Source organism: Dasypus novemcinctus, chromosome 19 (assembly GCF_030445035.2).
Source record: "Dasypus novemcinctus isolate mDasNov1 chromosome 19, mDasNov1.1.hap2, whole genome shotgun sequence".
Lineage (NCBI taxonomy): Eukaryota > Metazoa > Chordata > Mammalia > Cingulata > Dasypodidae > Dasypus > Dasypus novemcinctus.
The window spans coordinates 60,593,601-60,619,470 of record NC_080691.1 but is presented as its reverse complement, the minus strand read 5'-3'; the positions used below and the strand labels follow the sequence as shown (position 1 = coordinate 60,619,470).

The 25,870-nt window shown below is 37.3% G+C and overlaps 1 pseudogene; it reads left to right on the top strand.

Moving 5' to 3' along the window:
* Positions 1-6,979, top strand: part of LOC101447073 (caspase-12 pseudogene) — a 28,827-nt pseudogene extending 21,848 nt beyond the window's left edge.
* Positions 6,980-25,870: the final 18,891 nt, after the last annotated feature.

Genomic DNA, 25,870 nt, shown 5'->3' with positions numbered 1-25,870 from the left:
TGATTTTTGTATTAGGTGTGAGTTGGTAATCCTCTTTCACTTTTTACATATGGATTTCGAGTTCCACAGGCACCATTTGTTTAATAGGCCATTCTTTCCCAGATGAGAGAGTTTGGTGGCTTTATCAAATATTATATGATTACATATATGGGCATGTATATCAGAACTCTGTTTGGTTCCATTCATCTGTGTGTCTCTCCTTGTGCCAGTACCATGCTATTTTCACTACTGTAGCTTTGTAGTATGTTTTGAAGTCAGGCAGTATGATTCTCCAATTTCATTTTTCTTTTACAATATGTCTTTGGATATTTGAGGCCGCTTTCCTTTCCAAATAAATTTCATAGCTAGTTTTTCTAGTTCATTAATGAAGGCTGTGTTGATTTTTATTGGGATTGCATTGAATGTGTAGATCAGTTTTGGTAGGAGAGACCTCTTAATAGTATTTAGTTTTCATATCCAAGAACAGGGAATATTCTTCCTTTTATTTGGTCTTCTTTGATTTCCTTGAACAGTGTTGTGTAGTTCTCTGTGTATACATTGTTACATCTTTAGTTAAATTTATTCTTAGGTATTTGATTTTTTATTTACTATTGTAAATGGTATTTGTTTCTTGATTTTCTCCTGAGCTAGCTTATTATTGGTCTACAGAAATGCTACTTATTTTTACAGATTGATCTAATTACCTGCCCCTTTACTAAACTCATTAATGAGTTCTAGAAGCTTTGTTATAGACCTCAGGACTTTCTATGTATAGGATCATTTCATCTGCAATGAAATTTTGACTTCTTTCTTTCCAATTTGAATGCGTTTTATATCTGTTTCTTGCCTCAGTGCTCAAGAAAGTACTTCTAAGACAATGTTAAATAGAAGAGGTGATAGTGGGCATCCTATCTTGTCCTGACCTTAGAGGGAAAGATTTGAGGATTTCACCATTGTAAACGATGTTGGCTCTGGGTTTTTCATAATACCCTTTATCATGTTCAGAAAATGTCCTGGTTTCTGATCTTTGCAGTGTTTTTGTCAAGAAAGGGTACTATATTTTGTCAAATGCTTTTTCTGCTTCTATAGATATAATCATGTGATCTTTTCCTTCAGTTGCTTATATGATGTATTTCATTGATTGATTTTCTTATGCTGAATCATCTTTGCATATCTGGAATGAATCCCACTTGGTCAAGATGTTTAAGTCATTTAATGTGTTATTGAATAAAGTTAGCAAATATTTTGTTGAGGATTTTTGGGTATAGGTTCATTAGAGAAATTGGTTTGTAATTTTCATTTCTTGTGATGTCTTTGTTTTGCTTTGGCACTGGGGTAATGTTGGCATCACAGAATGAGTTAGGTATTGTTCCTTCTGTTTTGATTTCTTGGAAGAATTTCAGTAAGATTGGCAATAGTTCTTTCTGGAATGTTTTGTCGAATTTACCTGTGAAGCTAACTGGCCTAGGGCTCTTCTTAGTTGGGAGGTTTTTAATGACTGATTCTATCTCTTTACTTGTGATTGTTTTTTTAAGATCATCAATTTCTCCTTTCATCAATATAGGCTGCTTATGTGTTTCCAGGAATTTGTCCATTTGGTCTAAATTGTCCTTCTTGTTTGAATATAGTTTTTCAAAGTATCCTCTTATGATAGTCCATTTCTGTGGGGTCAGTGGTGATATCCCCTTTCTTATTTTTAATTTTGTGTATTTGCATCTTCTCTCATTTTTTCTTTGTTAGTCTAGCTAAGGGTTTGTCAATTTTATTGATCTTCTCAAAGAACCAGCTATTGGTTTTGTTTATCTTTTCAAGTGCTTGCTTATTATCTATTTCATTTAGTTCTGCTCTTATCATTGTTCTTTCTTTCTTTCTTATTCATGTGGGGTTACATTTTTCTTTTTTTACTAATTCCTCCAAATGTGCAGTCAGTTCTTCAATTTTGGCTCTTTCTTCTTTTTTGATGTATGAATTTGTAGCTATAAATTTCCCTCTCAGTCCTCCATTTGCTGCATCCCATAAGTTTTAGTATGTTGTGTTATCATTTTCATTAGTTTCAAGGTAGTTATTAATTTCGTTTGAGATTTCCTCTTTGACCCACTGTTTTTCTCAGAGTGTGCTGTTTAATTTCCATATCTGGTGTGAAATCTGGGCCACTGGTCCTTGCAGATTTCCAGCTTCACTCCACTGTGGTGAGAGAAATTGTTTTGTATTATTTTGATCTTTCTGAATTCATTGAGCCTTTCTTTGTGGCCTAGCATATGGTCTATCTTGGAAAATGATCCATGTGTACTTGAGAAAAATGTGTAGCCTCCTGTATTCGGGTGAAATGATCTGTTTATATCTATTAGGTCCAGCTCCTCTAATATACTGTTCAAAGTTTTTGTTTATTTATTGAATTTCTTTTGAGATGTTCTGTCCAACATTGTTAGTGGTGTATTAAAATCTCCCACTATAATTGTAGAGGCATCTATTCTTTCACTTAGTTTTTCCAGTGTTTGCCTCACGTATTTGGAGGCGCCCTTGTTAGGAGCATAAATATTTATGATTGTTCATTCTTCATGAAAGATTATCCCTTTCACTAATATTTAGTATCCATCTTTGTCTCTCACAATTGTTTTGCATTTAAAGTCTATTTTATCTGATATTAATATAGCTACTCCTGCCTTTTTGTTTATTGTTTGCTTGTAAGATTATTTTTCAGCCATTCACTTTCAACCTCCTTGAATCCCTGGGTCTAAGATGTATTTCTGGTAGACAGCATATAGATTGGTCATATTTCCTTATCCAGTCTCCCAGTCTGAATCTTTTGACAGGTGAGTTTAATCCATAGACATTCAGTGTTATTACTTTCAAGGAATTATTTATGTTAGCCATATTATCTTTGTACTTGTGTTTGTCATATTTTGTTTGTTTTTTTCCTTCTTTTTTTGTCTTTTTTGTTGCTCTTACATTCTCCTCCAACTTAGCCTCTCTTGTGTTTTCTTTCTTCCTGCAGATTTCTCTTTAGTATTTCTGGAAGGGTAGGGTTCTGGTTGGCATACTCCTTTAGTTTCTGTTTATCTGTGAATATTTTGAATTTGCCATCATTTCTGAATGCTAGCTTAGCTGGGTAGAGTATTTTTGGTTGGAATTTTTTTTCTTTTAGTTCCTTGACTATATCATACCACTGCCTTTTTGCCTCCATGGTTTCAGATGAGATATCAGCACATAATCTTATAGAGTCTCCCTTATATTTGATGGTTTTCTTTTCTCTTGCTGCTTTTAGAATTTTTTCTTTGTCTTGAGCATTGGGTAATTTGAAAAGTATATGTCTTTGGGTAGACATGTTGTGATTTATGGTGTTCAGGGTGTGTTATGTTTCCTGTACATGTACATCAATCTCCCTCAGTAGATTTGGAAAGTTTTCAGCCATTATTTCCTCCAACACCCCTTTTGTCCCATTTTCCTTCTCTTCTCCTTCTGTGATGCCTATAATAAGTATGTTTGTGCATTTTGCATTTTCATTCATGTCTACAAGTTCCAGCTGGATTTTTTCTATCTTTTTATCGATCAGTTCTACTATCTGTTTGATTTCAGATGTACTTTATTCCATGTCACTAATTCTCTCCTCTGCCTCTTCTAATCTGCTGCTATTTACTGAGAGTGTATCTTTGATTTCTTGAACTGTATTTTTCATCACCATCATATCTGTTATCTTTTTGTGTATGTCTGCAATTTCTCCTGTATTCTCTCAAGTGTTTTCTTCATTAAGTTGGTCTGTAATATATGTTTTGAGATATTTAATTCCTTGTCCTATGTTATGCTCCTCTTCCTGGTTTTTAGTTTGTTCATTGGATTTGGCCATGTTTTCCTGATTATTGGTTTGCTTTGTAATTTTTTGTTGCTGTCTGTTCATTATTTTGTCTTTACAGGTTTAATCAGTTCTTTAGCTTCTTTGTGTAATCTTTGGGATTAATTAGTTGCTGTTCATGCATAAGTGTTATGTCTTTGACACTTTTTTCTTCTTACTCTATTTTCTTGTTGCTAAGTTCCCTTTGAAGAAAAATATTATGGTCAGGGAAAGCAAAATGAGTAAGAAAAGAAAATGTATTAAGAAGTATTGGTAATAAATGTTAACAGAGCAACCATGTGAGTTCTAGGAGAATGGATATTAGACTCATGTGAGTTGTGTAGAGTTATAGTAGTAAATAGAGTACCCATAATGAAACAGTCAACTGAATATGGGGAGGAATATAGTATGAATTAAAAGGCCAGTGTTTTCAAGAGATAGGGAAAGAGTAAAGAAAGACAATAATATCAAAGTGGATGAAAGACAGAAAACAGAATAAAGGTATTAGAAATAAAAAGTAAGACAATTTGGGGGCCAATGAAAGGGAGGTGGAATGTAAGAGAAACAGTAGCTTATGGAGGATAGAAAGATGTAGGGGAGAGGGCATAGTGTAAGTGGCCAAAATCAATACTCACAGAAAAGAGGAAATGGACGATGAGGAAACACAGCAAATGTTAAGTGCTCCCTGCAGCACCTATTATATAAAGAAAATAAAGTAAAAAATGAAGAAAGGGGGGAGGGAACAAGCAAGAGAAAGAAAAAGAGAAAAAGACTAAATAAATGTAAAAGGACCTTAGGGGATCAAATGGGAGAAAAGACCAGGAGACAATGCAATATTAGCAACCACGACAAAAAAAAAAAAAAAAAAAAAAAAAAAAAAAGGAAAAAAGAACCAACGTTTCAAGCTATGAATTCTCTTTGCAGTTAAATAAAATGCTTAGGGATCTGACCTTCCCCCTTTCTCCCTTCCTTGCTTCTCTCTCTCCCAGGCAGGAGGAAAGCTGCCTGAGAGTTCTGGTAGGAGACTCAAGTGGGTCCTTGTTGAACCAACTCAACAGAGATGACTATGACTCTTTATTTCCAGCATGAGAGCTCCTAGACCTCACCAGAAACCCCAAATATGCTATCGGAAGCTTGGATAGCACGTCCTACAGTCCCTCCCACTTAGGTGTGCTAAGGGAGGTCTAATTGATTTTCTGACTCCACCTTCTCCCAGACCAAGTTTTCTATCCCAGGATGTTTAGGTAAATTGGGCTCTTCTCAGCCGATTTGCCTCTCCTTTCTTCCCAGACTTTTCCCAAGTCAGCTAGTACACTCCTCCAAGTTCGAGCAGAAAAAAAAAAAAAAAAAAAACTTTGGAGGGTTAGGGTAATCAAGGACCTCAGACAGACCTCAGGGCACAGTGGATTTGGGAATGGGAAGTCCATGATATTGCAGACTCAAGGTATGTGAGTCTCTGGAGCATGGGCTACTAGGTTTTAGGGATTACAGACCTGGGAACCATGCATCAGGTAAACAAAGAGTTTGGGAACACCACAAAACAACAAAGTTTTCAGGGATTGCCATGGCCCTGCTGCCAGCCCTAGTGGAAGGGGTCCCACCCAGAACTTTTGACCTCCATATCAGAAACCTAAAATTCCACATCTCACAAGAATCTCTTCTGTCACTCTCTCACCAAATCAACATCCAGACACCTCCTACCCTGCAAGCCCCTAAAACAGCCTGCTCAGGGTTTGGGAACACCACAGCACAACCAAGATTTCAGGGATCACTGCAGCCAGCCTGCCAGCCCTTGGGAGAGGGATTCTGCCCACAACTTCTGACCTCCATGTCAGAAACCCAAAATTCCACCTCTTGCAACAATCTCTTCTGTCACTGTCTCACCAAATTGACATCCAGACACCTCCTGCCCTGCAAGCCCCAAAACAGCCTGGTCCAGCAGGCCTCCAACCCTATTCAGCCACTTCTTTGCAGGAGAGATTATCTCGATAGCATTTTTGATGACTTTATGGGAAATAACATGTTAAATGGAGAAAAGTTATGCAAATTAGGGCAAGACATGAACCTCATCATAAACAAGACTGAAAATCTGGTTGAGGATATCACTGAAGAAACACAAAAGGCTGGCAAAATACTTGCATACTGCTTCTTCAACCACAAAATACAGCTGAGTTTAAATTTTATCCTGAAGGTGAAGTTGATGAATCTGAGTGCTCTACATCATTTCCTCTCCTACAGAGTCAGAAGATAAAAGTGAAGACAGTGAGCATGATGAAGAAGCTGCATCAGCCCAGGCATTGATTCTCCCCTCCTCAGCTCCTCTGCATACCTTGGCTGCCAAAACCAGTGATAAATTGACGTTTTGTCCTCCTACTTGTTATCATAGAGGGAAGATAAAAGAGGCAAGAGATATATCCAGTGATGGAGATGGAAGGCTGAACAGGCCTGGCCCTCATCACTTGCAACAAAGAATTTGACTACCTTTCTAAATGATATGGGGCTGAAACTGATATTTTGGGAATGAAAGACCTTCTTGAAATCCTTGGATACTCAGTGGTTATAAAAGAGAATCTTACAGCTCAGGAAATGGAAACTGAGGTAAGACAGTTTGCTGCCTGCCCTGAGCACCAATTCTAAGACAGCAATTCCTGGTGTTTATGTCACATGGCATCCTCGATGGAATCTATAGAAGGAAGCATAGAGATAAAGAGCCAGATATTCTGAATGATGATACCATCTTCTGAATTTTCAACAACTATAACTGCCAGAACTTTAAAGACAAGCCCAAGATCATCATCATGCAGGCCTGCCAAGTCATAGATGCTGGGATTGTTTTGATGACTGACATGGGAAAAGCCTCTTCAGCTACATGTAGCTAGCTCTTGCCTTGTTCCATGTCATATGATGCTATTACAAAGGCCCATGTGGAGAAGGACTTCATTGCTTTCAAATCTTCAACTCCATATAATATTTCTTGGAGAATTGACACAAATGGCTCTCTCTTTATTTTGTGACTTATTCACTACACCAAAGAGTACTCTTTGTGTTACCATTTGGAAGAAGTCTTTCAAAGGTTCAAAATTCATTTGAAACCCAAGTGTACTGAAAATGATGCCCCCTATTGACAGATTATCCATGACAAAATATTTCTACCTCTTCCCTGGGAAATAAAGTGCATAAGAGACATCTCAGAAAAATGGAGACATTAGGCTTTTCATAAATCTATTTCCATAGGGTCACATTTTGATCAAGAATATTTTAGGGAAGCAAACTTGGACCAGTGGATAGGGCATCTGGCTACCACATGGGAAGTCTGTGGTTCAAACCCTGGACTTCCTTGACCTGTGTGGAGCTGGCCCATACCAGTGCTGATGTGTGCAAGAGTGCCATTCCATGCAGGGGTGTCCCCCACATAGGGGAGCCCAACGTGCAAGGAGTGTGCCCCATTAGGAGAGCTGCCCAGCACAAAAGAAAGTGCAGCCTGCCCAGGAATGGCACCACACACAGGGAGAGCTGATGCAGCGAGATGATGCAACAACAACAACAACAAAGAAACACAGATTCCTATGCCACTGACAACAACAGAAGCAGACAAAAAGAACATGCTGCAGATGGACACAGAGAACAGACAACTGGGGTGGGGGGGAGGGGAGAGAAATAAATAAAATAAATCTTTTTTAAAAAGAATATTTTATACCTAATTCTCAAATGCCCATCCTCCACAAATAACTTTCTCATATCTTCATTGAATTAAAGATTATAAATTTATTTTTATATTATATGTTTTCACATTTTAACAGAAAGATGTCATGTTCATTGTAGAATACATTTTAAATATAGAAAACCTTTTAAAAGAACACTTCTTAAATGGAGAAATAATAGTTGTCAACATTTTTGGAAAAATATGTGGTAAAAACTCAGCTTATTTTTATTTGGTTTATTTGTTTTGTATATTCCATTTTGTGATTTTCTTTTTTCTTTTATTGTCTTATAATGATTATTAATGGCAATAAATCATATACTAAGTGAAATATTTGATTGTACAATATTCTATCAGCAATAAATACTTAAATTTTAACCTGCTTTTAGATATTGAGAATTTTTTTTAATTAATGTGTTTGTTTACATATCAGATTATTTCTTCAGAATGCATTTTTACAAGTGGCATTACTTGGTCCAAGAATAAATACTTTTAGAACATTTGATAGATTATTGCCAAATTTTATATGAAATTATATGCCTATAAAAGATTTAAGATAATGCCTGATAGGCTAAGTAATACATTTTTAAAATTGTTATTAATTTAATAGATGAAACATTGTCAATCAAACTGATATATGTACGCCAATGTTCATAGTGACATTATTCACCATTGCCAAAAGTTGGAAACACCCTAAATGCCAATCAACAGATGAATGGATAAACAAAATATTGTATATATATACAATGAAATACTCCTCAGCTGTAAGAAAGCATACAATATTAACACTTGGGATAACATGGCTGCATCTTGAGGACGTTATGTTGAGTGAAACAAGCCAGGCATTGAAGGACAAATACTACATGACCCCTCTGACATGAATTAAGCAATTCAAGGTGCCTCTGGAGCTAGAGACTGGACAATAGGCTTACAGGAAATAAGGGGGGAGAGGAAGGTTATGAGCTGATGGCCACATGGGTGAAATCTATGATAAGGTGAAGGTAAGTAGCTGTGCAGGGAAGGGATAAGATGGGGGCATAGGGATACTACTGGGTGGGACTTTGCAGACTTGAGGGAGATTAAGGTTGGGAGCATGGGTCAGATGGTCCATAAAATTGGGGGAAGGGTTTGGGAGGAGTGGGTGAACATGGGAGACTGTCAGGTACATGGTGGAAATGATAATGTTGAGAAAACTTTAGAAAATATCATAGGGAAGGGTTACTTGTTTAAGATGTTTGATGGAGAGCATGTGGCACAGGGTGCACCTGGAGCAGGCTTCTAGGGAGTGTGTGTGGACTGATCTTATCATATTGGGTTATATCAGTGGGTGGAGACACATACAATGGGTGGGAACGTGTTGTACTGCCTTCCTGGGGAGACCTGGTATTCTCAAACAGAGGAGAGCATGTCTCTTGAGAGCATGTGTGGCTCCAAATGGGGGAAGACAAACTAGAGTGTCAAATCCTCAGCATTGTTGTACATATCTATGAATCTTGCCATCAAGCAATGAAGCTTGGTTGTCACTGTGGGCCTTGAGTGGAGGGGGAGAGAGGAATAGAATAGATTGAAGAGGGGGTAACTGAGGGACAATGGAAATGTGCCACAAGAATGTGCAGTGATGGATATAAGCTAAGCTAAATTTCACAAAACATTTATAAAAGTGTATATTCTAAAATGTAAATCATAATGTAACCAAAAATTTAGAAAAGTATACAGTTTAAAATATGAAACATAACATAAGCCATAATCGAACCATGGTTAGTAGCTATGTTTCAGTATCTGTATATTAGTTATAGCAAATATAACATCCACATGTAAAAAGATCATTGCTGGGCAAGTGGGAAAAGGGTTTGATGTTGAGTATATGGGAGCCCCCTATACTGTATATGTGACTTAACTGTGACCTCAAACTTTTTAGAAGACAAAATAAAAAATAAAAATAAAAATGGGATGCAGACACTGAGGAAGGAATGGAAGAGATTGCCTTGCCACTGTACATGCAAGGCAACACCTAGTACTGTGATGAAAGGCAAAATGTCAAAAACAAATTTATATAATATTTTTCATTTTTAATACCCCAATTTATGTTTTAATTTGTTTTAGTTTTCCTAAATTATTGTGTATTCTATTTCTAATATTTAAACCTGTTTCCTTTTCTAAATAATTAAATTTGACAATACATTACACTTCATTTTTGAGGAAGTTTTGGATCACAGATGGGTATAACTATGGCAGAAGAGGAGCACTGGTGTGGGGTATCATTGATTGTCCCCAATGCATGGATGGAAGGGAATTTTCCATGACATGTGTATAGGGTATCTAGATATGTTGTGATGTTCATTGGATATTGTCATAGTAGATAGAGTTATGCATGACAACTGAGGGAGTGCTAAGTTCCCATCATGGGAACTTTGTCACATTCCCCAAAGGAACAGCAATTATCCTATAACTACAAGGGCAAAGACCAATGAAGAAGGATGGTCCAGTGATGGGCCTTTAATACTGAGAACTATGCTTATGAGGCTGTGTGCTTGAAATTTAAACTAGGCCTAGAACAGCAGGGTGCCTAAGAGTTACCTCCTGAGAGCCTCCATATTGCTCAAATGTGGCCACTCTCTAAGCCAAACTCAGCATGTAAGTGCATTACCTTCCCCCCAGCATGGGACATATTTCCTGGGGATGAGCCTTCCTATCACTTAGGGATTACTACCATCACCAGCTGGTGATGCAACTAGAAAAAACCTTGAATAAAAGGGGAAAATGGTGAAGTCAAATGAGTTTATATGGCAAAGAGACTTCAAAATGAGTTGGGTGATCATCATGGGTCACAAATATGCATGTCTCAGCAGGATCCCAGAAACAGCCAAAGTAGATACAATCCCAGGTACTTGTGCTCCTGAGGCCTATGGAGACACACAGGTTCTACAGCTCTGGAGCTCATTGCCTTACCAGGGAACCCTACCTTAGAATTTGTGTTACTGATTGTAATGGAGTTGGACTCAGATGTGACATCTCAATACATGCCTCTTCTGTCATTTTATTGAATCTGTGATTGGTACTGAGGTTTGCTCAGGAGACTGAATCTCTCAAATGTCCATGTTCTAGCCATGTCCTGAGCCTCAGCAGAGTTGCAACACCTACTCTCTGGTTCATTGGACTTACCCAGGTCAGGTGATGGAGAGGTGAGAATGGTCAAGCACCACACCAGGGAACTGAGAGTGTTTACAACTGCAAGTAGGAGAATCACATTCAATAGCCATGTGGGATCTACTCCCCTTCTTTATTTAAAAGTGGAGTTGACATTGCCATCCCAGGGTCCACAGGATGGAGGAATATAATATGGATTGGATTAGACTTGCTGGTATTCTACTATAGAACTGTTGTGACTCTAGCAACAGAAGAAATTCTATCATTGATACAGAGACAGTGGCCATGGGAGTGGCTGAGGGCAGGGAGAGGGAGGAAGAGGTGTGATATGGGGCATTTTTGGGACTTGGATTTGTCCTAAATGATGTTGCAGGGACACATACCAGGACATTATATATCCTGCCAAGACCCACTTGATGGACTGGAGGAGAGTGTGAACTACAATGTAAACTATGGTCCATGCAGTGTGACAGTCCTCCAGGGTGCATTAACCAAATGTGCCTTAGTGATGAAAGGGAATATTGATGTGGGAGGAGCAGGGGTGGGGTGGGAAATGGGGTACATGGAAACTTCTTATGTTTTTTAATGTAATGTTTTATGTGATCTATTTATCTTTTTTTAAAAAAGACAATGAAATAAAAATGTTTTAATTAATTAGAATATCATTGCAATAGCAATATTTTTATTAATCACCCACAATAATATTACCATCACCTGAAAACTTGTTCACACATTTTAAATCTTTTGATCTATAAATATTTTTACAGTTCTAATCAGAGTGCTCTCTTAGGGGAAGCTGCTGCTTACTCTTGATACCATATCAGAAACATTTGTCCAAATGTTCAGAAACATTTTCAATGCTTTATATGGTATTTTTAACTGGTTATTTTCCTGAACTTCTTAAATTATTTTCCTAATCCTGGACTGACTACCATTAGGTGGTCCCAGGGGCAATCTTAACTTATTTTCTCTATTATAAATAACACAATAGTGAATAGCTATTATACTTTTGTATATTTTTTTGAGGAACTGGGACTGGGGATTGAGTCTGGGACCTCATATATGGGAAGCCAATGCTTAATCACTGAGCCACATTGAGTCCCCTGAGTTGGTTATTTCATTTGTTTACTCATTATTATTTTTATTTTTTTGTTTATAGAAGGGACCAGCAACCAAACCCAGGACCTAACATGTGAGAAGCAGGTGCTCCAATGCTTGAGCCACACCCTCTTCTCTCATCAATTTTTGGTACATATTTTGTTGAATTAGCAGTTGATTTCCTTCACATAGAAAAAAATGTACAGAAAATTTTCCTCTCATTCTTTCAATGAGAAGACTGTTATTGTTTTGGGTAGTCTTTTATATGGCTATGCCATTTTTGACATTCTGTCAATTTTGACTTTTAACTTTAATAGCAACACATGGAAGAAAACCTGGTTAACAAAAGTATGTTGTAGTATATGGATAGGAACACTGGATTTCTCTAGGATTCTTGAATTTGATATATCTCCATCATTTAGTCTGTCCTCACGTCAGTGAATTTGGTGATCTTGCTAAGTCTGCATCATCAACCTGCATATGTCTCTGAGAAAAAGTATAAAAATCTACATTCCAGGGAATGGATGTAGCTCAAGCAGTTGAGCACCCAACTCCCACAAAGGAGGTATCAGGCTCAGATCCTAGTGCCTCCTAAAGAAGACAAAGTAACAATAAGCAGATATCAAGTAAAAACAACAAGCACACAATGATCAAAACAAGAGCAGACCAAAAAAAAAAAAAAAACAAGGAGCAAAAAATGAGCAAAAACAAATGAGCAGGGATCTCTCCTGAAAAGAAACAGCTGAGTGGGGATGGAATCCTGCCGGAATGGGCTGTTTTGGAAACCTACAGTGTAGGAGGCATCTGGATGTCAATCAGGAGAGACTGCAACAAAATTCGTGCTTGCTCAAGCCAACAACAAGGAAATAGAACAAGAAGAACAAAGTGACAAAGAGAAGACAAAATGCATACAAAACAGCAACTAATTAAACCCAAGACTAGACAAAGAAACTAATCACCTGAATAAACCCATTAAGATATAATGATGACCAGACAGCAACAAAAAATTACAAACCACACCAATAATCAGAAAAACATGGCCCAATCCAATGAGCAAACTAAAAACCAGGAAGAGGAGTGGAACACTGAACAACTAATTAAAGGTCTCAAAACATATATCATGGATGAATTTGATGAAGTGGAGGAAGAGATTAAGGATATTAAGAAAATACTTGAAGAGCATACAGAAAAAATTGTAATCACATGCAAAAAGATCACAGATATGATGGGGATGAACAGCAAAATGCAAGAAATAAAAAACACACTCAGCAAATAACAGCAGATTTGAAGAGGCAGAGGAAAGAATTAGTGATGTTGAAAACAGTACATTTGAAATCAAAGAGATAGTAGAACTGATTGATAAAAAGATGGAAAAAATCCTGCAGGGAATTAGAGACCTGAATGACAATGCAAAATACATAAACATATGTATTATGGGCATCCCAGAAGGAGAAGAGACATGAAAGGGGACAGAAGGGTTTTGGAGGAAATACAGGCTGAAAATTTCCCAAACCAATTGAGATGCATATACATGTCCAGTAAGCACAACACACCCCAAACAACATAAATCCCAACAGGCCTACAACAAAACATATACTTGTCAAATTACTCAATGCTCAAGACATTAGAAAATACTAAAAGCAGCAAGAGAAAAGAGAACCATCATATACAAGGGAGGTTCCATACGAATAAGTGCTGATTTCTCATCTGAAACCATGGAGGAAATATGGTAGTAGTATGACATAGCCAAGGTGCTAAAAGAAAAGAATTTCCAACCGAGAATATTCTATCCAGCAAAGCTAGCATTCAAAAATGATAGAGTTCAAAATATTCATAGATAAACAGAAATTAAGAGAGTATGCCAAAAAGAAACCTGCCCTTCAAGAAATACTAAAGGGAGTTCTGCAGGAGGAAAGAAAAACACAAGAGAGACAGAGTGGAGGAGAGTGTAAGAACAACTAAAATGACAAAAAAGAAAAAAAAATCAAACAACATATAATGAATACAAATCCAAAGGAAATATTGTTAATATAAGTAATTCCTTGAAACACTGAATGTCGATGGATTAAACTCACCTGTTAAGAGAAACAGATTGAAAGGCTGGATAAACATGACCCATTGATATGCTATCTACAAGAAACATATCTTAGACACAGGGTTTCAAGGAGATTGAAAATGAATGGCTGAAAAAAATCTTACAGGCATACATAACTGAAAAAGGAGAGGAGTATCTATATTAATATCAGACAAAATGGACTATAAATACAAAATTATTCTGAGAGACAAAGATGGACACTACTTATTAGTGAAAGGGATAATCTTTCAAGAAGAAAGAACAATCATAAACATTTATGCCCCTAACAAGGGCACCTCTGAATGCATGAGGAAAACACCATAAAAACTAAGTGAAGGAATAGATGCTCCTACAATTATAGTGGGGGAATTTAATATTGACATTGGAAAGAATATCTCAAAAGAGAATCAATAAAGAAACAAAGGCTTTGGACATTATATTAGAGGATCTGGACCTAATAGATATATACAGAACATTACACCCCAAAATAGCAAGATACACTTTCTTCTCAAGTGCACATGAATCATTCTCCAAGACAGATCACATGCCAGGCCACAAAAAAAGTCTCAATGAATTCAGAAAGATTGAAATCATACAAAATAATTTGTCTTGCCACAGTGGAATGAAGTTGGAAATCTGCAAGGACCATTGCCCAGATTTGGCACCAAGATACAGAGTTTAAAGAACACACTCTAAGAAAAACTGCATCAAGGAAGAAATCAGAACAGAAATCAATAACTTCCTTGAAATTAATGAAAAAGATAACACAACATATCAAAACTTATTGGATAAAGCAAAAGCTGTACTGAGAGGGAAATTCATAGCCATAAATTCATACTTCAAAAATGAAGAAAGAGCTAAAATTGAAGAACTAACTGCACACTTGGAGTAATTAGTAAAACAACAACAAACTAGCACCAAAGAAAGAAGAAAGAAATAACAAAGATTAGAACAGAACTAAATAAAATAGAAAATAGGAATGCTCTCAAAAAATAAAATAAAATAAAACCAAGAGCTGGTTCTTTGAGAAGATCAATAAAACAGACAATACTTTAGGTAGACTAACAAAGAAAAAAAGAGAGAAGATTCAAATACACAAAATTAAAAATGAGAAAGGGAATATCGCCACTGACCCTACAGAAATAAAGACTATCATAAGAGGATACTTTGAAAAACTATGTTCCAACAAGAAGGAAAATTTAGAGGAAATGGAAAAAATCCTCGAAACACTTATGCAGCCTATATTGAAGAAAGAAGAAATTGATAATCTCAATGAACCAACCACAAGTAAAGAAAGAGAATCAATTAAAAACCTCCCAACTAAGAAGAGCCCTGGGCTAGAAGGTTTCACAGGGGAATTCTACCAAACATTCCAGAAAGAACCAACACCAATCTTGCTTAAACTCCTCCAAAAATCAAAATAGAAAGAATTGCCTAACTCATTTTATGATGCCAACATTACCCTAATAACAAAGCCAAACAAAGACACCACACGAAAGGAAATTATGGACCAATCTCTCTAATAAGCCTTGATGCAAAAATCCTCAACAAAATACTTGCTAATCATATTCAACAATACTTTAAACGAATCATACACCATGACCAAGTGGGTTTCATTTCTGGTATGCAAGGATGGTTCAACACAAGAAAATCAATTAATGTTATATACCACATAAACAGATTGAAGAAAAAAATCACATGATCATATCTATAGATGCAGAAAAAGCATTTGACATAATACAGCACTTTCTTGATAAAACACTGCAAAAGATAGGCATTGAAGGAGACTTTCTGAACATGATAAAGGGTATATATGAAAAACCCATAACTAACATCATTTACAATAGTGAAATCCTAAAATATTTCCCTCTAAGTTTAGAAACAAGACAAGGATGCCCACTATTACCTCTTCTAATCAACATTGTGTTAGAAGTATATCCTAGAGCATTGAGGCCAGAACCAGATATAAAAGGAATCAAAATTGGAAAGGAAGAAGTCAAAATTTCACTATTTGCAGATGACATGATCCTATAATTGAAAGCCCTGAGAAGTCTACAACAAAGCTTCTAGAACTTATAAATGAGTTCAGTGAAAGTTCAGGTTATAAGATCAGTGTGCAAAATCAGTAGCACTTCTGTACACTGATGATGAGCAATCTCAGGTGGAAATAAAAAAGCAAATACCATTTACAATAATAAATAAATACATAACTACATAAATAAATACTTAAATAAATAAATAAATGAAATACCAAGGAATAAATTTAATTAAAGAAGTAAAGACTTATACACAGAAAACTACACAACACTGTTCAAGGAAATTTCAGAAGACCTAAATAAATGGAAGAATATACCCTGTTCATGGATAAGAAGACTAAATATTATTAAGATGTCTATCCTACCAAAACTGATCTGCAGATTCAGTGCAATCCCAATAAAAATCAACACAACATTCTTTAATGAACTAGAAAAACTAGCTATGGAATTGATTTGGAAAGGAAAGAGGCCCCAAATAGCGAAAGACATATTGAAAAAGAAAAATGAAACTGGAGGAATCACACTACCTGAATTCAAATCATACTACAAAGCTACAGTAGTGATAATGACATGATATTGGCACAAGGATAGACACTCTGAACAATGGAACCGAATTGAGAATTCTGATATAGAGCCTCATATATACAGTAATATGATTTTCAACAAGGTCACCAAACCCACTCAACTGGGAGAGAATGGCCTCTTCAACAAATGGTGCCTGGAGAACTGGATATCCACATGTTAAAGAATGAAAGAGGATTACCAACTCACACCTTATAAAAAAATCAGCTCAAGATGGATCAAATACCTAAATATAAGAGGCACAACCATAAAGACCTTGGAAAGCAATGTAGGGAAGCATATACAGGAACTTGTAATAGGAAATGGCTTCATGAACTTCACATTCAAAGCACAAGCAGCAAAAGAACAATAGACAAATGAGACTTCCTCAAAATTAAAGCCTTTTGCACATCAAAGGAGTTTTTTGAGAAAAAGAAAAGAGAGCCTACTTAATGGGAGATAATATTTGGTAAACATATATCTGATAGGAGACTTATATCCTGCATATAAGAAAATATATCTCAAAAATAAAAAGACAACCTATTTAAAAAATGGGCAAAAGATTTGATCAGATGCTTCTCCAAAGAAGAAATAAAAGTGGCTAAAAAGCACATGAAAAATTGCTCAAAGTCACTAGCTATTAGGGAAATGCAAAACCAAACCACAATGAGATACAAACTTAATCCCATAAAACTAGCAGATATTAAAAACAAAACAAAACAAAAAAAGGCTACAAGTGCTGGAGAGGATGTGGAGGAATGGAAACACTCATCCACTGCTGTTGGGAATGCAGAAGGATCCAGCCATTCTGGAGGACAGTTTAACAGTTTCTCAAAAGGCTAGCTATAGATTTGCCATATGACCCAGCAATTCCACTACTGGGTATAAACCCAGAAGAACAGAAAATAAGGACACAGATATATGCACAACAATGTTCATAGCAGTTCATTGTCGAAGGTTGGAATCAATCCAAATACCAATCAACAGATGAATGGATAAATAAAATGTGTTATATACATACAATGGAATACTACTCAGCTATAAGAAGGAATACAGTACAAACAGATGTGATAACATGAGTTAAACTTGAGGAACTTATGTTGAGTGAAGCAATTCAGGTATTAAAGGACAAATACACATCACCTCTCTGATATGCAATTAGAAAACCAAGCTGTGTCAGAGAGATAGAGGTTAGAAGATAGGCTTAAAGGAATTTGGCGGGGGTGGGGAGGGAGAGGAAGGTTGCAATCTGATGCCTATATGGGTGAAATCTATGATGAGCTGGAGGTATTTGTACAGGGAAGGGATAAGATGGGGGCATAGGGATACCTTTGGGTGGGGCTTTGTGGGCTTGAGGGGGCTAGGGTTTGGAGAATGATTCTGATGGCCCAAAGAGCTGGTGGGAAATCTGGGGAGAACATTTGAATATGGGAGATTGTCAGGTATATGGTTGAAACTATAATTTTGGGAAAACTCTTTAGAAAATATAGTAAGGAAGGATTACATGTTTAAGGTGCTTATGGGGAAGCCATCTTTCATACAGGCAGGCTTCTAGGGAGGTGTGAGTGCTCATTTTGTTGTAGTGTGTAATATCATTGGTTGGAGACCGATACAATGAGTGTGAAGGTGTACCCCATCCTGGAAAGACCTGATGTTCTCCAACAGAGGAAATTGTATCCCTCGAAAGAATTGGTGACTCACAATGGTATAGGGCAGTGTAGTATGACAAGCCATCAACATTGTTGCAAGTATCTGTAAATCTGGTCCTTCAAGTAGTGAAGATTGTCACTGTGGGCCCTGAGGGGAGGGGGACAGAGATATAGAATAGATGAAGCAGGGTAACTGGGGGCAATTGAAGTGTTCCAAAAGATCATGCAATGATAGATATAGGACATGTTAACTTACATCAAAACTGTATAAAAGTCTATAAGCTAAAATGTAAACCATCATGTAAAACAAAAGGAAACTAAAATTTTAGAAAATTGCACAGTCTAAAATATATACCATAATGTAAACCAAAATGGAACCATGTTTGGTAGCTATGTTTCAAAATCTGTACATCAGTTGCAGCAAATATAACATGAACATGTAAAAGTATCATGGCTGGGGAAGGGGGAAAAGGGTTTGACTTTGGATATATGGAAGGCCCCTAAATTCTATATTGTATATATGAATTACTGTGATTTAAAACTTTTTTGAAGACAAAATTAAAAATTAGAAGAAAAAAAAAGAATGTAGACACTGAGGAAGAAATGAAAGTGACTTGTCATTGTACATACAGAGCAACACCGATTGCAGTAATGAAAGGCAAAATATTAAAAAGAAAGCTTTATAATATTTGTCACTTTTAATAAGCCAATTTATTTTTACATTATTTTAGTATTTCTAAATTAGTAGATATTCTATTTCTAATATTTAGACCATCACTATATTTCATTTTTCTATTAATTGAATTTGGCAATATATTAGGCTTCATTGTCGAAGAAGTTTTGGACCACAGATAAGTTCAATTATGGCAGGGGAGGAACGCTGGTGTGGGGTGTTATCGCTGGGGGCACATGTTTGAGAGGGAGTTCTCTATGGCATGTATATGGGGCACATAAAAATGTTCTGATATATGTTGGGTATTTTTATAATAGTTACAGTTACAAATGACTACTGAGGAAGTGCTAAATTCCTACCCAGGGGAGCTCTGTCACATTCCCCAATGTAACAGCAACAATCCCCCAAGTGCAATCACAAAAATCAACAAAGAAGGATGGTCCAACAATGAGCCCTTGTTACTGATGGCTATGATTATAAGCCTGTGTGCCTCAAATACAAACTGGGCCTAGAGCTGCAGAGTGACTAACAGTTACCTCCTGAGAGCCTCCATGTTGCTCAAATGTGGCCACTCTCTAAGCCAAACTCAGCATGTAAATACATTACCTTCCCCCCAGCATAGGACATGACTCTCAGTGGTGAGCCTCCCTGGTGCCAAGGGGTTACTACCAATCACTAACTGGTGATGCAACTAGAAAAAGACCTAGAATAAAAGTGTTAATTTTGACCTTGAGTAAAGGGGCAATGTCAAAGACAAATGAATTTATATGGCTATGAGTCTTCAAAAAATAGTCAGGAGGTCATCAAATTGATCATACTTATGCACACCTCTGCAGGACCCCAGCAACAGCCAAAGTAGATACAACCATAGGCACTGGTTCTCCTGAGTGCTACTGAGACCTACAGGGTATATGGTCACGGCAGATGGATTTGGAGTTTTGTGCCATGTCAGTGGGCTCTACTTTGGAAATTGTGCTCCTAAGTGTGATGGAGCTGGACTCAAATGTGTCCTTTCTACACTTGCCTCTTTGTCACTTTTACTGAAACTGTGGTTGGCCCTAGGTTTGGTGTATACTCAGGGGGCTTGAATCTCTCAACTGTCCATGTGCCAGCTGGACCCTGAGCCTCAGCAGAGTTTCAACTCCTACTCTCTGGTTCTTTGGACTTACCCAGGTCAGCTAACAGGGAGGTGAAGATGAGCAACCACTACAACAGGTAAATGAGAATGCCTACAACTGCAATCAAAAGAATTTCATCCATCATCCATGTGGAATCTAAGCCCACTCTTGATATAGAGATGGAGTGGACATCAACATCCTAGTGTCCACAGGATGGAGGAATAAATTATGGATTAGAGTTGGCTTACTGATATTCCACTATACAACTATTGTGACAAGTAATGCAAGAAATTGTAGCATTGATGTGGAGAAAGCAGCCATGGTAGTTACTGAGAGCAGGGAGAGGGAAGAAGAAATGTGATGTGGGGTCATTTTAAGGACTTGGTGTTGTCCTAAATGACATTGCAGGGACAGACGCTCGACATTATATATCCTGCCATAACCCACTGAATATACTGGGGGAGAATGTGAACTACAGGGTAAACTATTATTCATGTGGTTAAGCAGTACTCCAACATGTGTTCACTGAGTGTGATGAATGTGCCATAGTGAAGGATTTTGTTGATGTGGGAGGAGTAGGGTGGGGATTGGCAGGTATATGGGAACCTCTTATATTTTTAATGTAACTTTTTTTGTGAAGTATATCTTCAAAAATATAATTTACAAAAATGATGGATGTGGGGGATGGGGAATGGGTTATATGGGAACGTTTTGTGTTTTTTAGTGTAAGACTCTGTGTGATCTATTAACTTTAAAAAAGATAATTAAAAAATAAAGAAAAGAAGCAAATGAGCAGGGAGCAGATGTGTATTAAGCAGTTGAGCACCTGCTTCTCATATGGGAGGTCTCAGGTTCAGTTCCCAGTGCATTCTATAAAAAAACAGACAATGAGCAGACAATGAGTGCAAAGAATGAGAAAAAAACAATGAGTAATCAGATGAGGGAGCCATATGGGGGGAAATGGAGATGAGCATTAAAAAAAACCACATTCCAATTTTAAGATTAAACAAATATAATCTTTAGAGAAATTCTGCAGTGTTTCCAGGTGTGTGTAAATGTCTGCCTCTTAAGAAATCAACAAGTTTCATCACATTTGAAAGGAGCCAGAAGAATGACCTCCAGTGTGGGGAAGACTATTCATATTTGTTTGTTCTCAATCTCCTCTCCCACAGTGACAACTTGGTCAAAAGGTGTCAGGGAGTTGTTGTTGTTGTTTTTGTTTGTTTGTTTGTTTCAGTCACTTTCAAAACGGCAACCTCAGGATCTTAAGCTGAAAACAAAAATCAGAAGAAAACAAAAAACACCTTACCTTTTTCATGTGATAAAATTTATCAAACAATAAATGATTTTCCCTATGAAATTAGTTTATGAGGGAATTCCCGTGAATGACTTTATATTCTGCTTCCCTTTCTTGATGAAATCACTTTGAATGCCAATGAGTCAAATTCCTTCATCTGGAGAAATTGATGACTTCCATATTATTAGGCAAAACTTCTTTTAGGACAATTGGCAGGGTCTTTATTGCTTATTCAAGGTAACGAAGATATCCACTACTCAGGGTGACATGTAGAGCTCCTTTCTTCATCAAAACAGATAAAACAGATGTGTTGGCAAATATTGAATCCACATGATAGTCCCACAGTTTTGTGTGCCTTAGAAACATTTACTTGGATGAGAAGAAACTACCATTTCTTTTGTGTCTGTGCGCATTTTTTTTCTTACATTTCTTTCCTTTTTTATTTTTTAATTTTTTTGAAAGTACATAGATCACAAAAAATGTTATATTAAAAAATATGAGTTTCCCATATACCCCATGCCCCACGCCCCCACTCCTCCCACATCTACAGCTTCTTTCATCAATGTGGCACATTCATTGCATTTCATGAATATGTTTTGGAGAACTGCTGCACTGCATGGATTACAGTTTTCATTGTCGTATACACTCTCCCCCAGTACTTTCAATGGTTTATGGCAGGATATATAATGTCCAGTCTCTGTCCCTGCAATATCATTTAGGACAATCCCAAGTCCCAAAAATGTCCCCACATCACATCTCTTCTTCCCTCTGCCTACTCTCAGCAATTACCATGGCCACTTTCTCCATATCAGTGCTACAGTTTCTTCCTTACTAGTCACAATAATTGTATGGTAGAGTACCAATAAGTCCACTTTAATCCATATTTTGTTCCTCCATCCTGTGGACCCTGGGATGGTGATGTTCACTCCACCTCTATATCAAGAGGGGGCTTAGATCCCACATGGTTGATGGATGTGATTCTCCTGCTTGGAGCTGTAGTACTCTCGGTTCCCTTGTGTAGTGGTTGATGTTTTTTGTTTTTTAAATATGTTTTTATTTATATTCAAAAGATACTTAGATTACATAAAAAGCTACATAAAAAATATATGAGATTTCCATATGCCCCACTCCCCACACCTCCTACCCTTCCTCACCTTAACAACTTCTTTCATTAGTGTGGTACACTCATTGTAATTGATGAACACATTTTGGAGCATTATCACTAATCATGTATTATAGTTTACATTGTAGTTTATACTCTCTCCCACTCAGATCTGTAGGTTATGACTATATATACAATGACACTTATCTGTTGTTGCAATGTCACTCAGGACAATTTCAAGCCCTGAAATTGCCCCCATATTTCACCTCTTTGTCCCTCTCCTTGACTTCAGCACCTCCAGTGGCCACTATTTCCACATCAATTATATAATTTCTTTTATTGCTAGAATCATAAGTTTATAGTTAAATACCTGTAAGTACTCTCTAGTCCATATTTTATTTCCCCAATCCTGAGGATTCTGGAATGGTGATGCCCACACCATCTCTAATTGAGAGGGAAATTCAATCCCATATAGCCAATTGATGGGCCTCTCTTGCTTGAAGTTGCAGACTCTCTCAGCCTCTTGGTGTTGTGTTTGTCCAACCTTACCTCCTTATTCGTTGTCCTGAGTGAGTCCAATGAACTGGTGAGTAGGTGTTGAAATTCTGCTAAGTCTCCAGTCCCAGCTGGTACTTGAACAGCCTAGAGATTCAAGTCTCTTGAATGTACACCTACCAACTCCAGCACCAACTGTAGGTTCAAATGAACAGGACAGAAGAGGCATGTGTAGAGGAAACCATATCTGCACCCTAGGGATCACAAATTCCAAAGTAGAGTCCACTGACAAGACACAAAGTTTGGAGCTATATGCCATGACCAGAGGACCTGGGTATTTCCAGAGCCCTCTGGCGACTCACTGTTTAAGGTAATGTCTACTTCGGCTGTTTATGAGATTCTGCTGAAATGAAGATAAGTGTTATTTCTGGGAAGACCTCCTGATTCATTTTGAGGTCTCTTAGGCATATAAACTCATTTGTCTTTAACTCTTCCCCCTTTTATTCAAGGTCTTTTTCCAGTTGCATTGCTCATTGGTGTTTGCTAGTAATCCTATTGTGCCAAGAATGCTCAGCTGCAGGAGTCATGTCCCATGCTGGGCTGGGGGGAGGGGGGAGTGGGAAGTAATGCATTTCTATCTCAAGTTTAGCTCAGAGGCCACATTTGAGCAACAGGGAGGCTCTTAGCTCAGGGAGAGGCCACATTTGAGCAACAGGGAGGCTCTTAGCTCAGAGAGAGGCCACATTTGAGCAACAGGGAGGCTCTCAGGAGGTAACTCTTAGGCAACTTACAACACTAGGCTACATTGCAACTTCAAGTATAAAGGTTCATAAGGATAGTCATAAATATCAAGGGTCCATCAGTGGGCACTAGTCAATGTCCCTGTGCTTGGGTGCTTGTTGTTGTTCCATTAGAGAATGTGGCTGAACTCCCCAGGATGGGAATTTAATATTCATTCAGTTTTGTGAATCTTTACCTGCTGTGGAAATGGCCCATTAACACTTAAACATATTTTTTTTAAAGATTTATTTCCCTCCTTCCCCTCTTCCCATCCTGCTGTTTTTGCTGTGTGTTGTCTTCTCTTCTCATTTTCTCTCCTCTAAGATTCACTGGGATTCAATCCTGGAGACCTCTGATGGGAGAGAAGTTCCCTTTCAGCTGTGCCACCACAGTTCCTGGTTTCTACTGGGCTTCAACTTGACTTCCCCTTCTCTCTTTTGATGCATCATCATCTTGCTGCATGACTCACTTGTCTGGGGCACTGGCTCTCCATGTGGGTGCTTGCATGGGCATGGGCTCACCACATGGGCAGTCGTGCAGGCACTGCACTTGTCATGCGAACATGCTTTCTCTTTTTAGTATTTCACCAAGAGTCCCCAGGGATCTAACCCAGGGCCTCCCATATGGTAGGTGTAAGCTTTATCAGTTTAGCCACATCCACTTCCCTTCCTTAAAAACATTTATATGCCTTATATGTATGCCTAGGTGAGTTTCCTCTCATGTATCTGCCATCACTGACACCACACACCAATGTTCCTCCCCTGCCATAGTTGTAACCCTTCTGTGATCCAAAACTTCTTAAAAAATGAAGCACAGAATATTGCCAAATACAACTATTAGGAAAATGAAATTATAATGGTAGGTTTAAACATAAGAAATAGCATACAAAGTAATTTAGAAAAATTAAAGTAAAAAATTTGTGATATTATTAAAAATAATGAAAAATATTTTAAAACATTTTTGATGTTTTGCCTTTCATCACTGTAATATGTCATATTTTATGTGCAGCGGGATTTTCTGCCATTTTTCCCCAGTCTTTAACTTTTTATTCCTTTTGTCTTCAAAGGAGTTTTAGGTTATAGTAAAGTCACAAACAGGATATAGAGGACTCCCATGTAGCCAACATCCTCTCACCTTTACCCCTCTTGTATGAGTAACCTTTCTACATGTGGATGTTACATATGCAACAACTGGTGTACAAATATTGATATGGAGTGACCAAACATGGTCAATGGTTCACATTAAGATTTACACTTTAGACCATACACTTTTATAAAATGTTTGATGAAATTTAACATGTCCTGAATCCATCATTGCAAGATCATGAAGAACATTTCCATTGCCCTCTAAATAAATGTCCCTTTTTCCATCTTTTCTATGCCTCCCTCCCCCTAATAGCTAATGCATGCACCTGGTACAGAAAGCAGACATTAAAAGTGAGCTTTCTTGCTATCTCTCCTTATCTCCCCCTTTAAGATCAGTCAGAGCTACCAGTTTCCTATATATCCTTCCAATAATATTCTATGTACATTTCATTTCTCACAAATAGTAATATATTATCCACTGTACTATGTCTTTTCTTCTCTTAATTTATACTGGAGATTGAGAGCTCCTCATTCTCTTTTTCATGTTTATTTAGTACTCCTTTGAATGACTGGATCATACTTTATTTAAATAATCATCTATTGAGAGAGTAGTTAGGTTGGTTCCAGGTTTTGCTGTCTACAAAATTGTAATGGCATCCTGGTGTTCATGAGCATTTCCATATATGTCAGACATTCTTAGAAGTGGGAGGGTCAAGATAGCTCTCTCTTTCTTTTGGAAGTTTGTTGACCAATTTATATTTCCACCAGCACTATGGGCAGTTGTGTTCCACCACCCACCCCACCCCAGGGAGATTATTACATCATGAAAAATTCTTTCTTTTATAAATTATTATTTTTTTATTTTTAAGGAAGTTTTAGATTACATAAAAGTTATATAAATAATATAAGGAATTCCCATATGCCCCACTCCCTACCTCTCCCACACCTTCCCACATGAACAACCACCTTCATTAGTGTAGTACATCTGTCACAATTGATGAAAACAAATTGAAGCATGCTACTAACTATGGGATGCAGTTTATATTATAGCTTACATTCTTTCCCACAGATTTTTTTTAGGTTATGACAAAATATACAATGGCTTGTATTCATCACTGCAATGTCAGGTAGGACCAATCCAATGTCCCCAAAATGCCCCCATATTACACCTATTAATCCCTCTCCCATCCATCAGAACCTCTGGTGTCGACTGCACTGATATCAATAAGAGTTCTTCCATTGCTAGA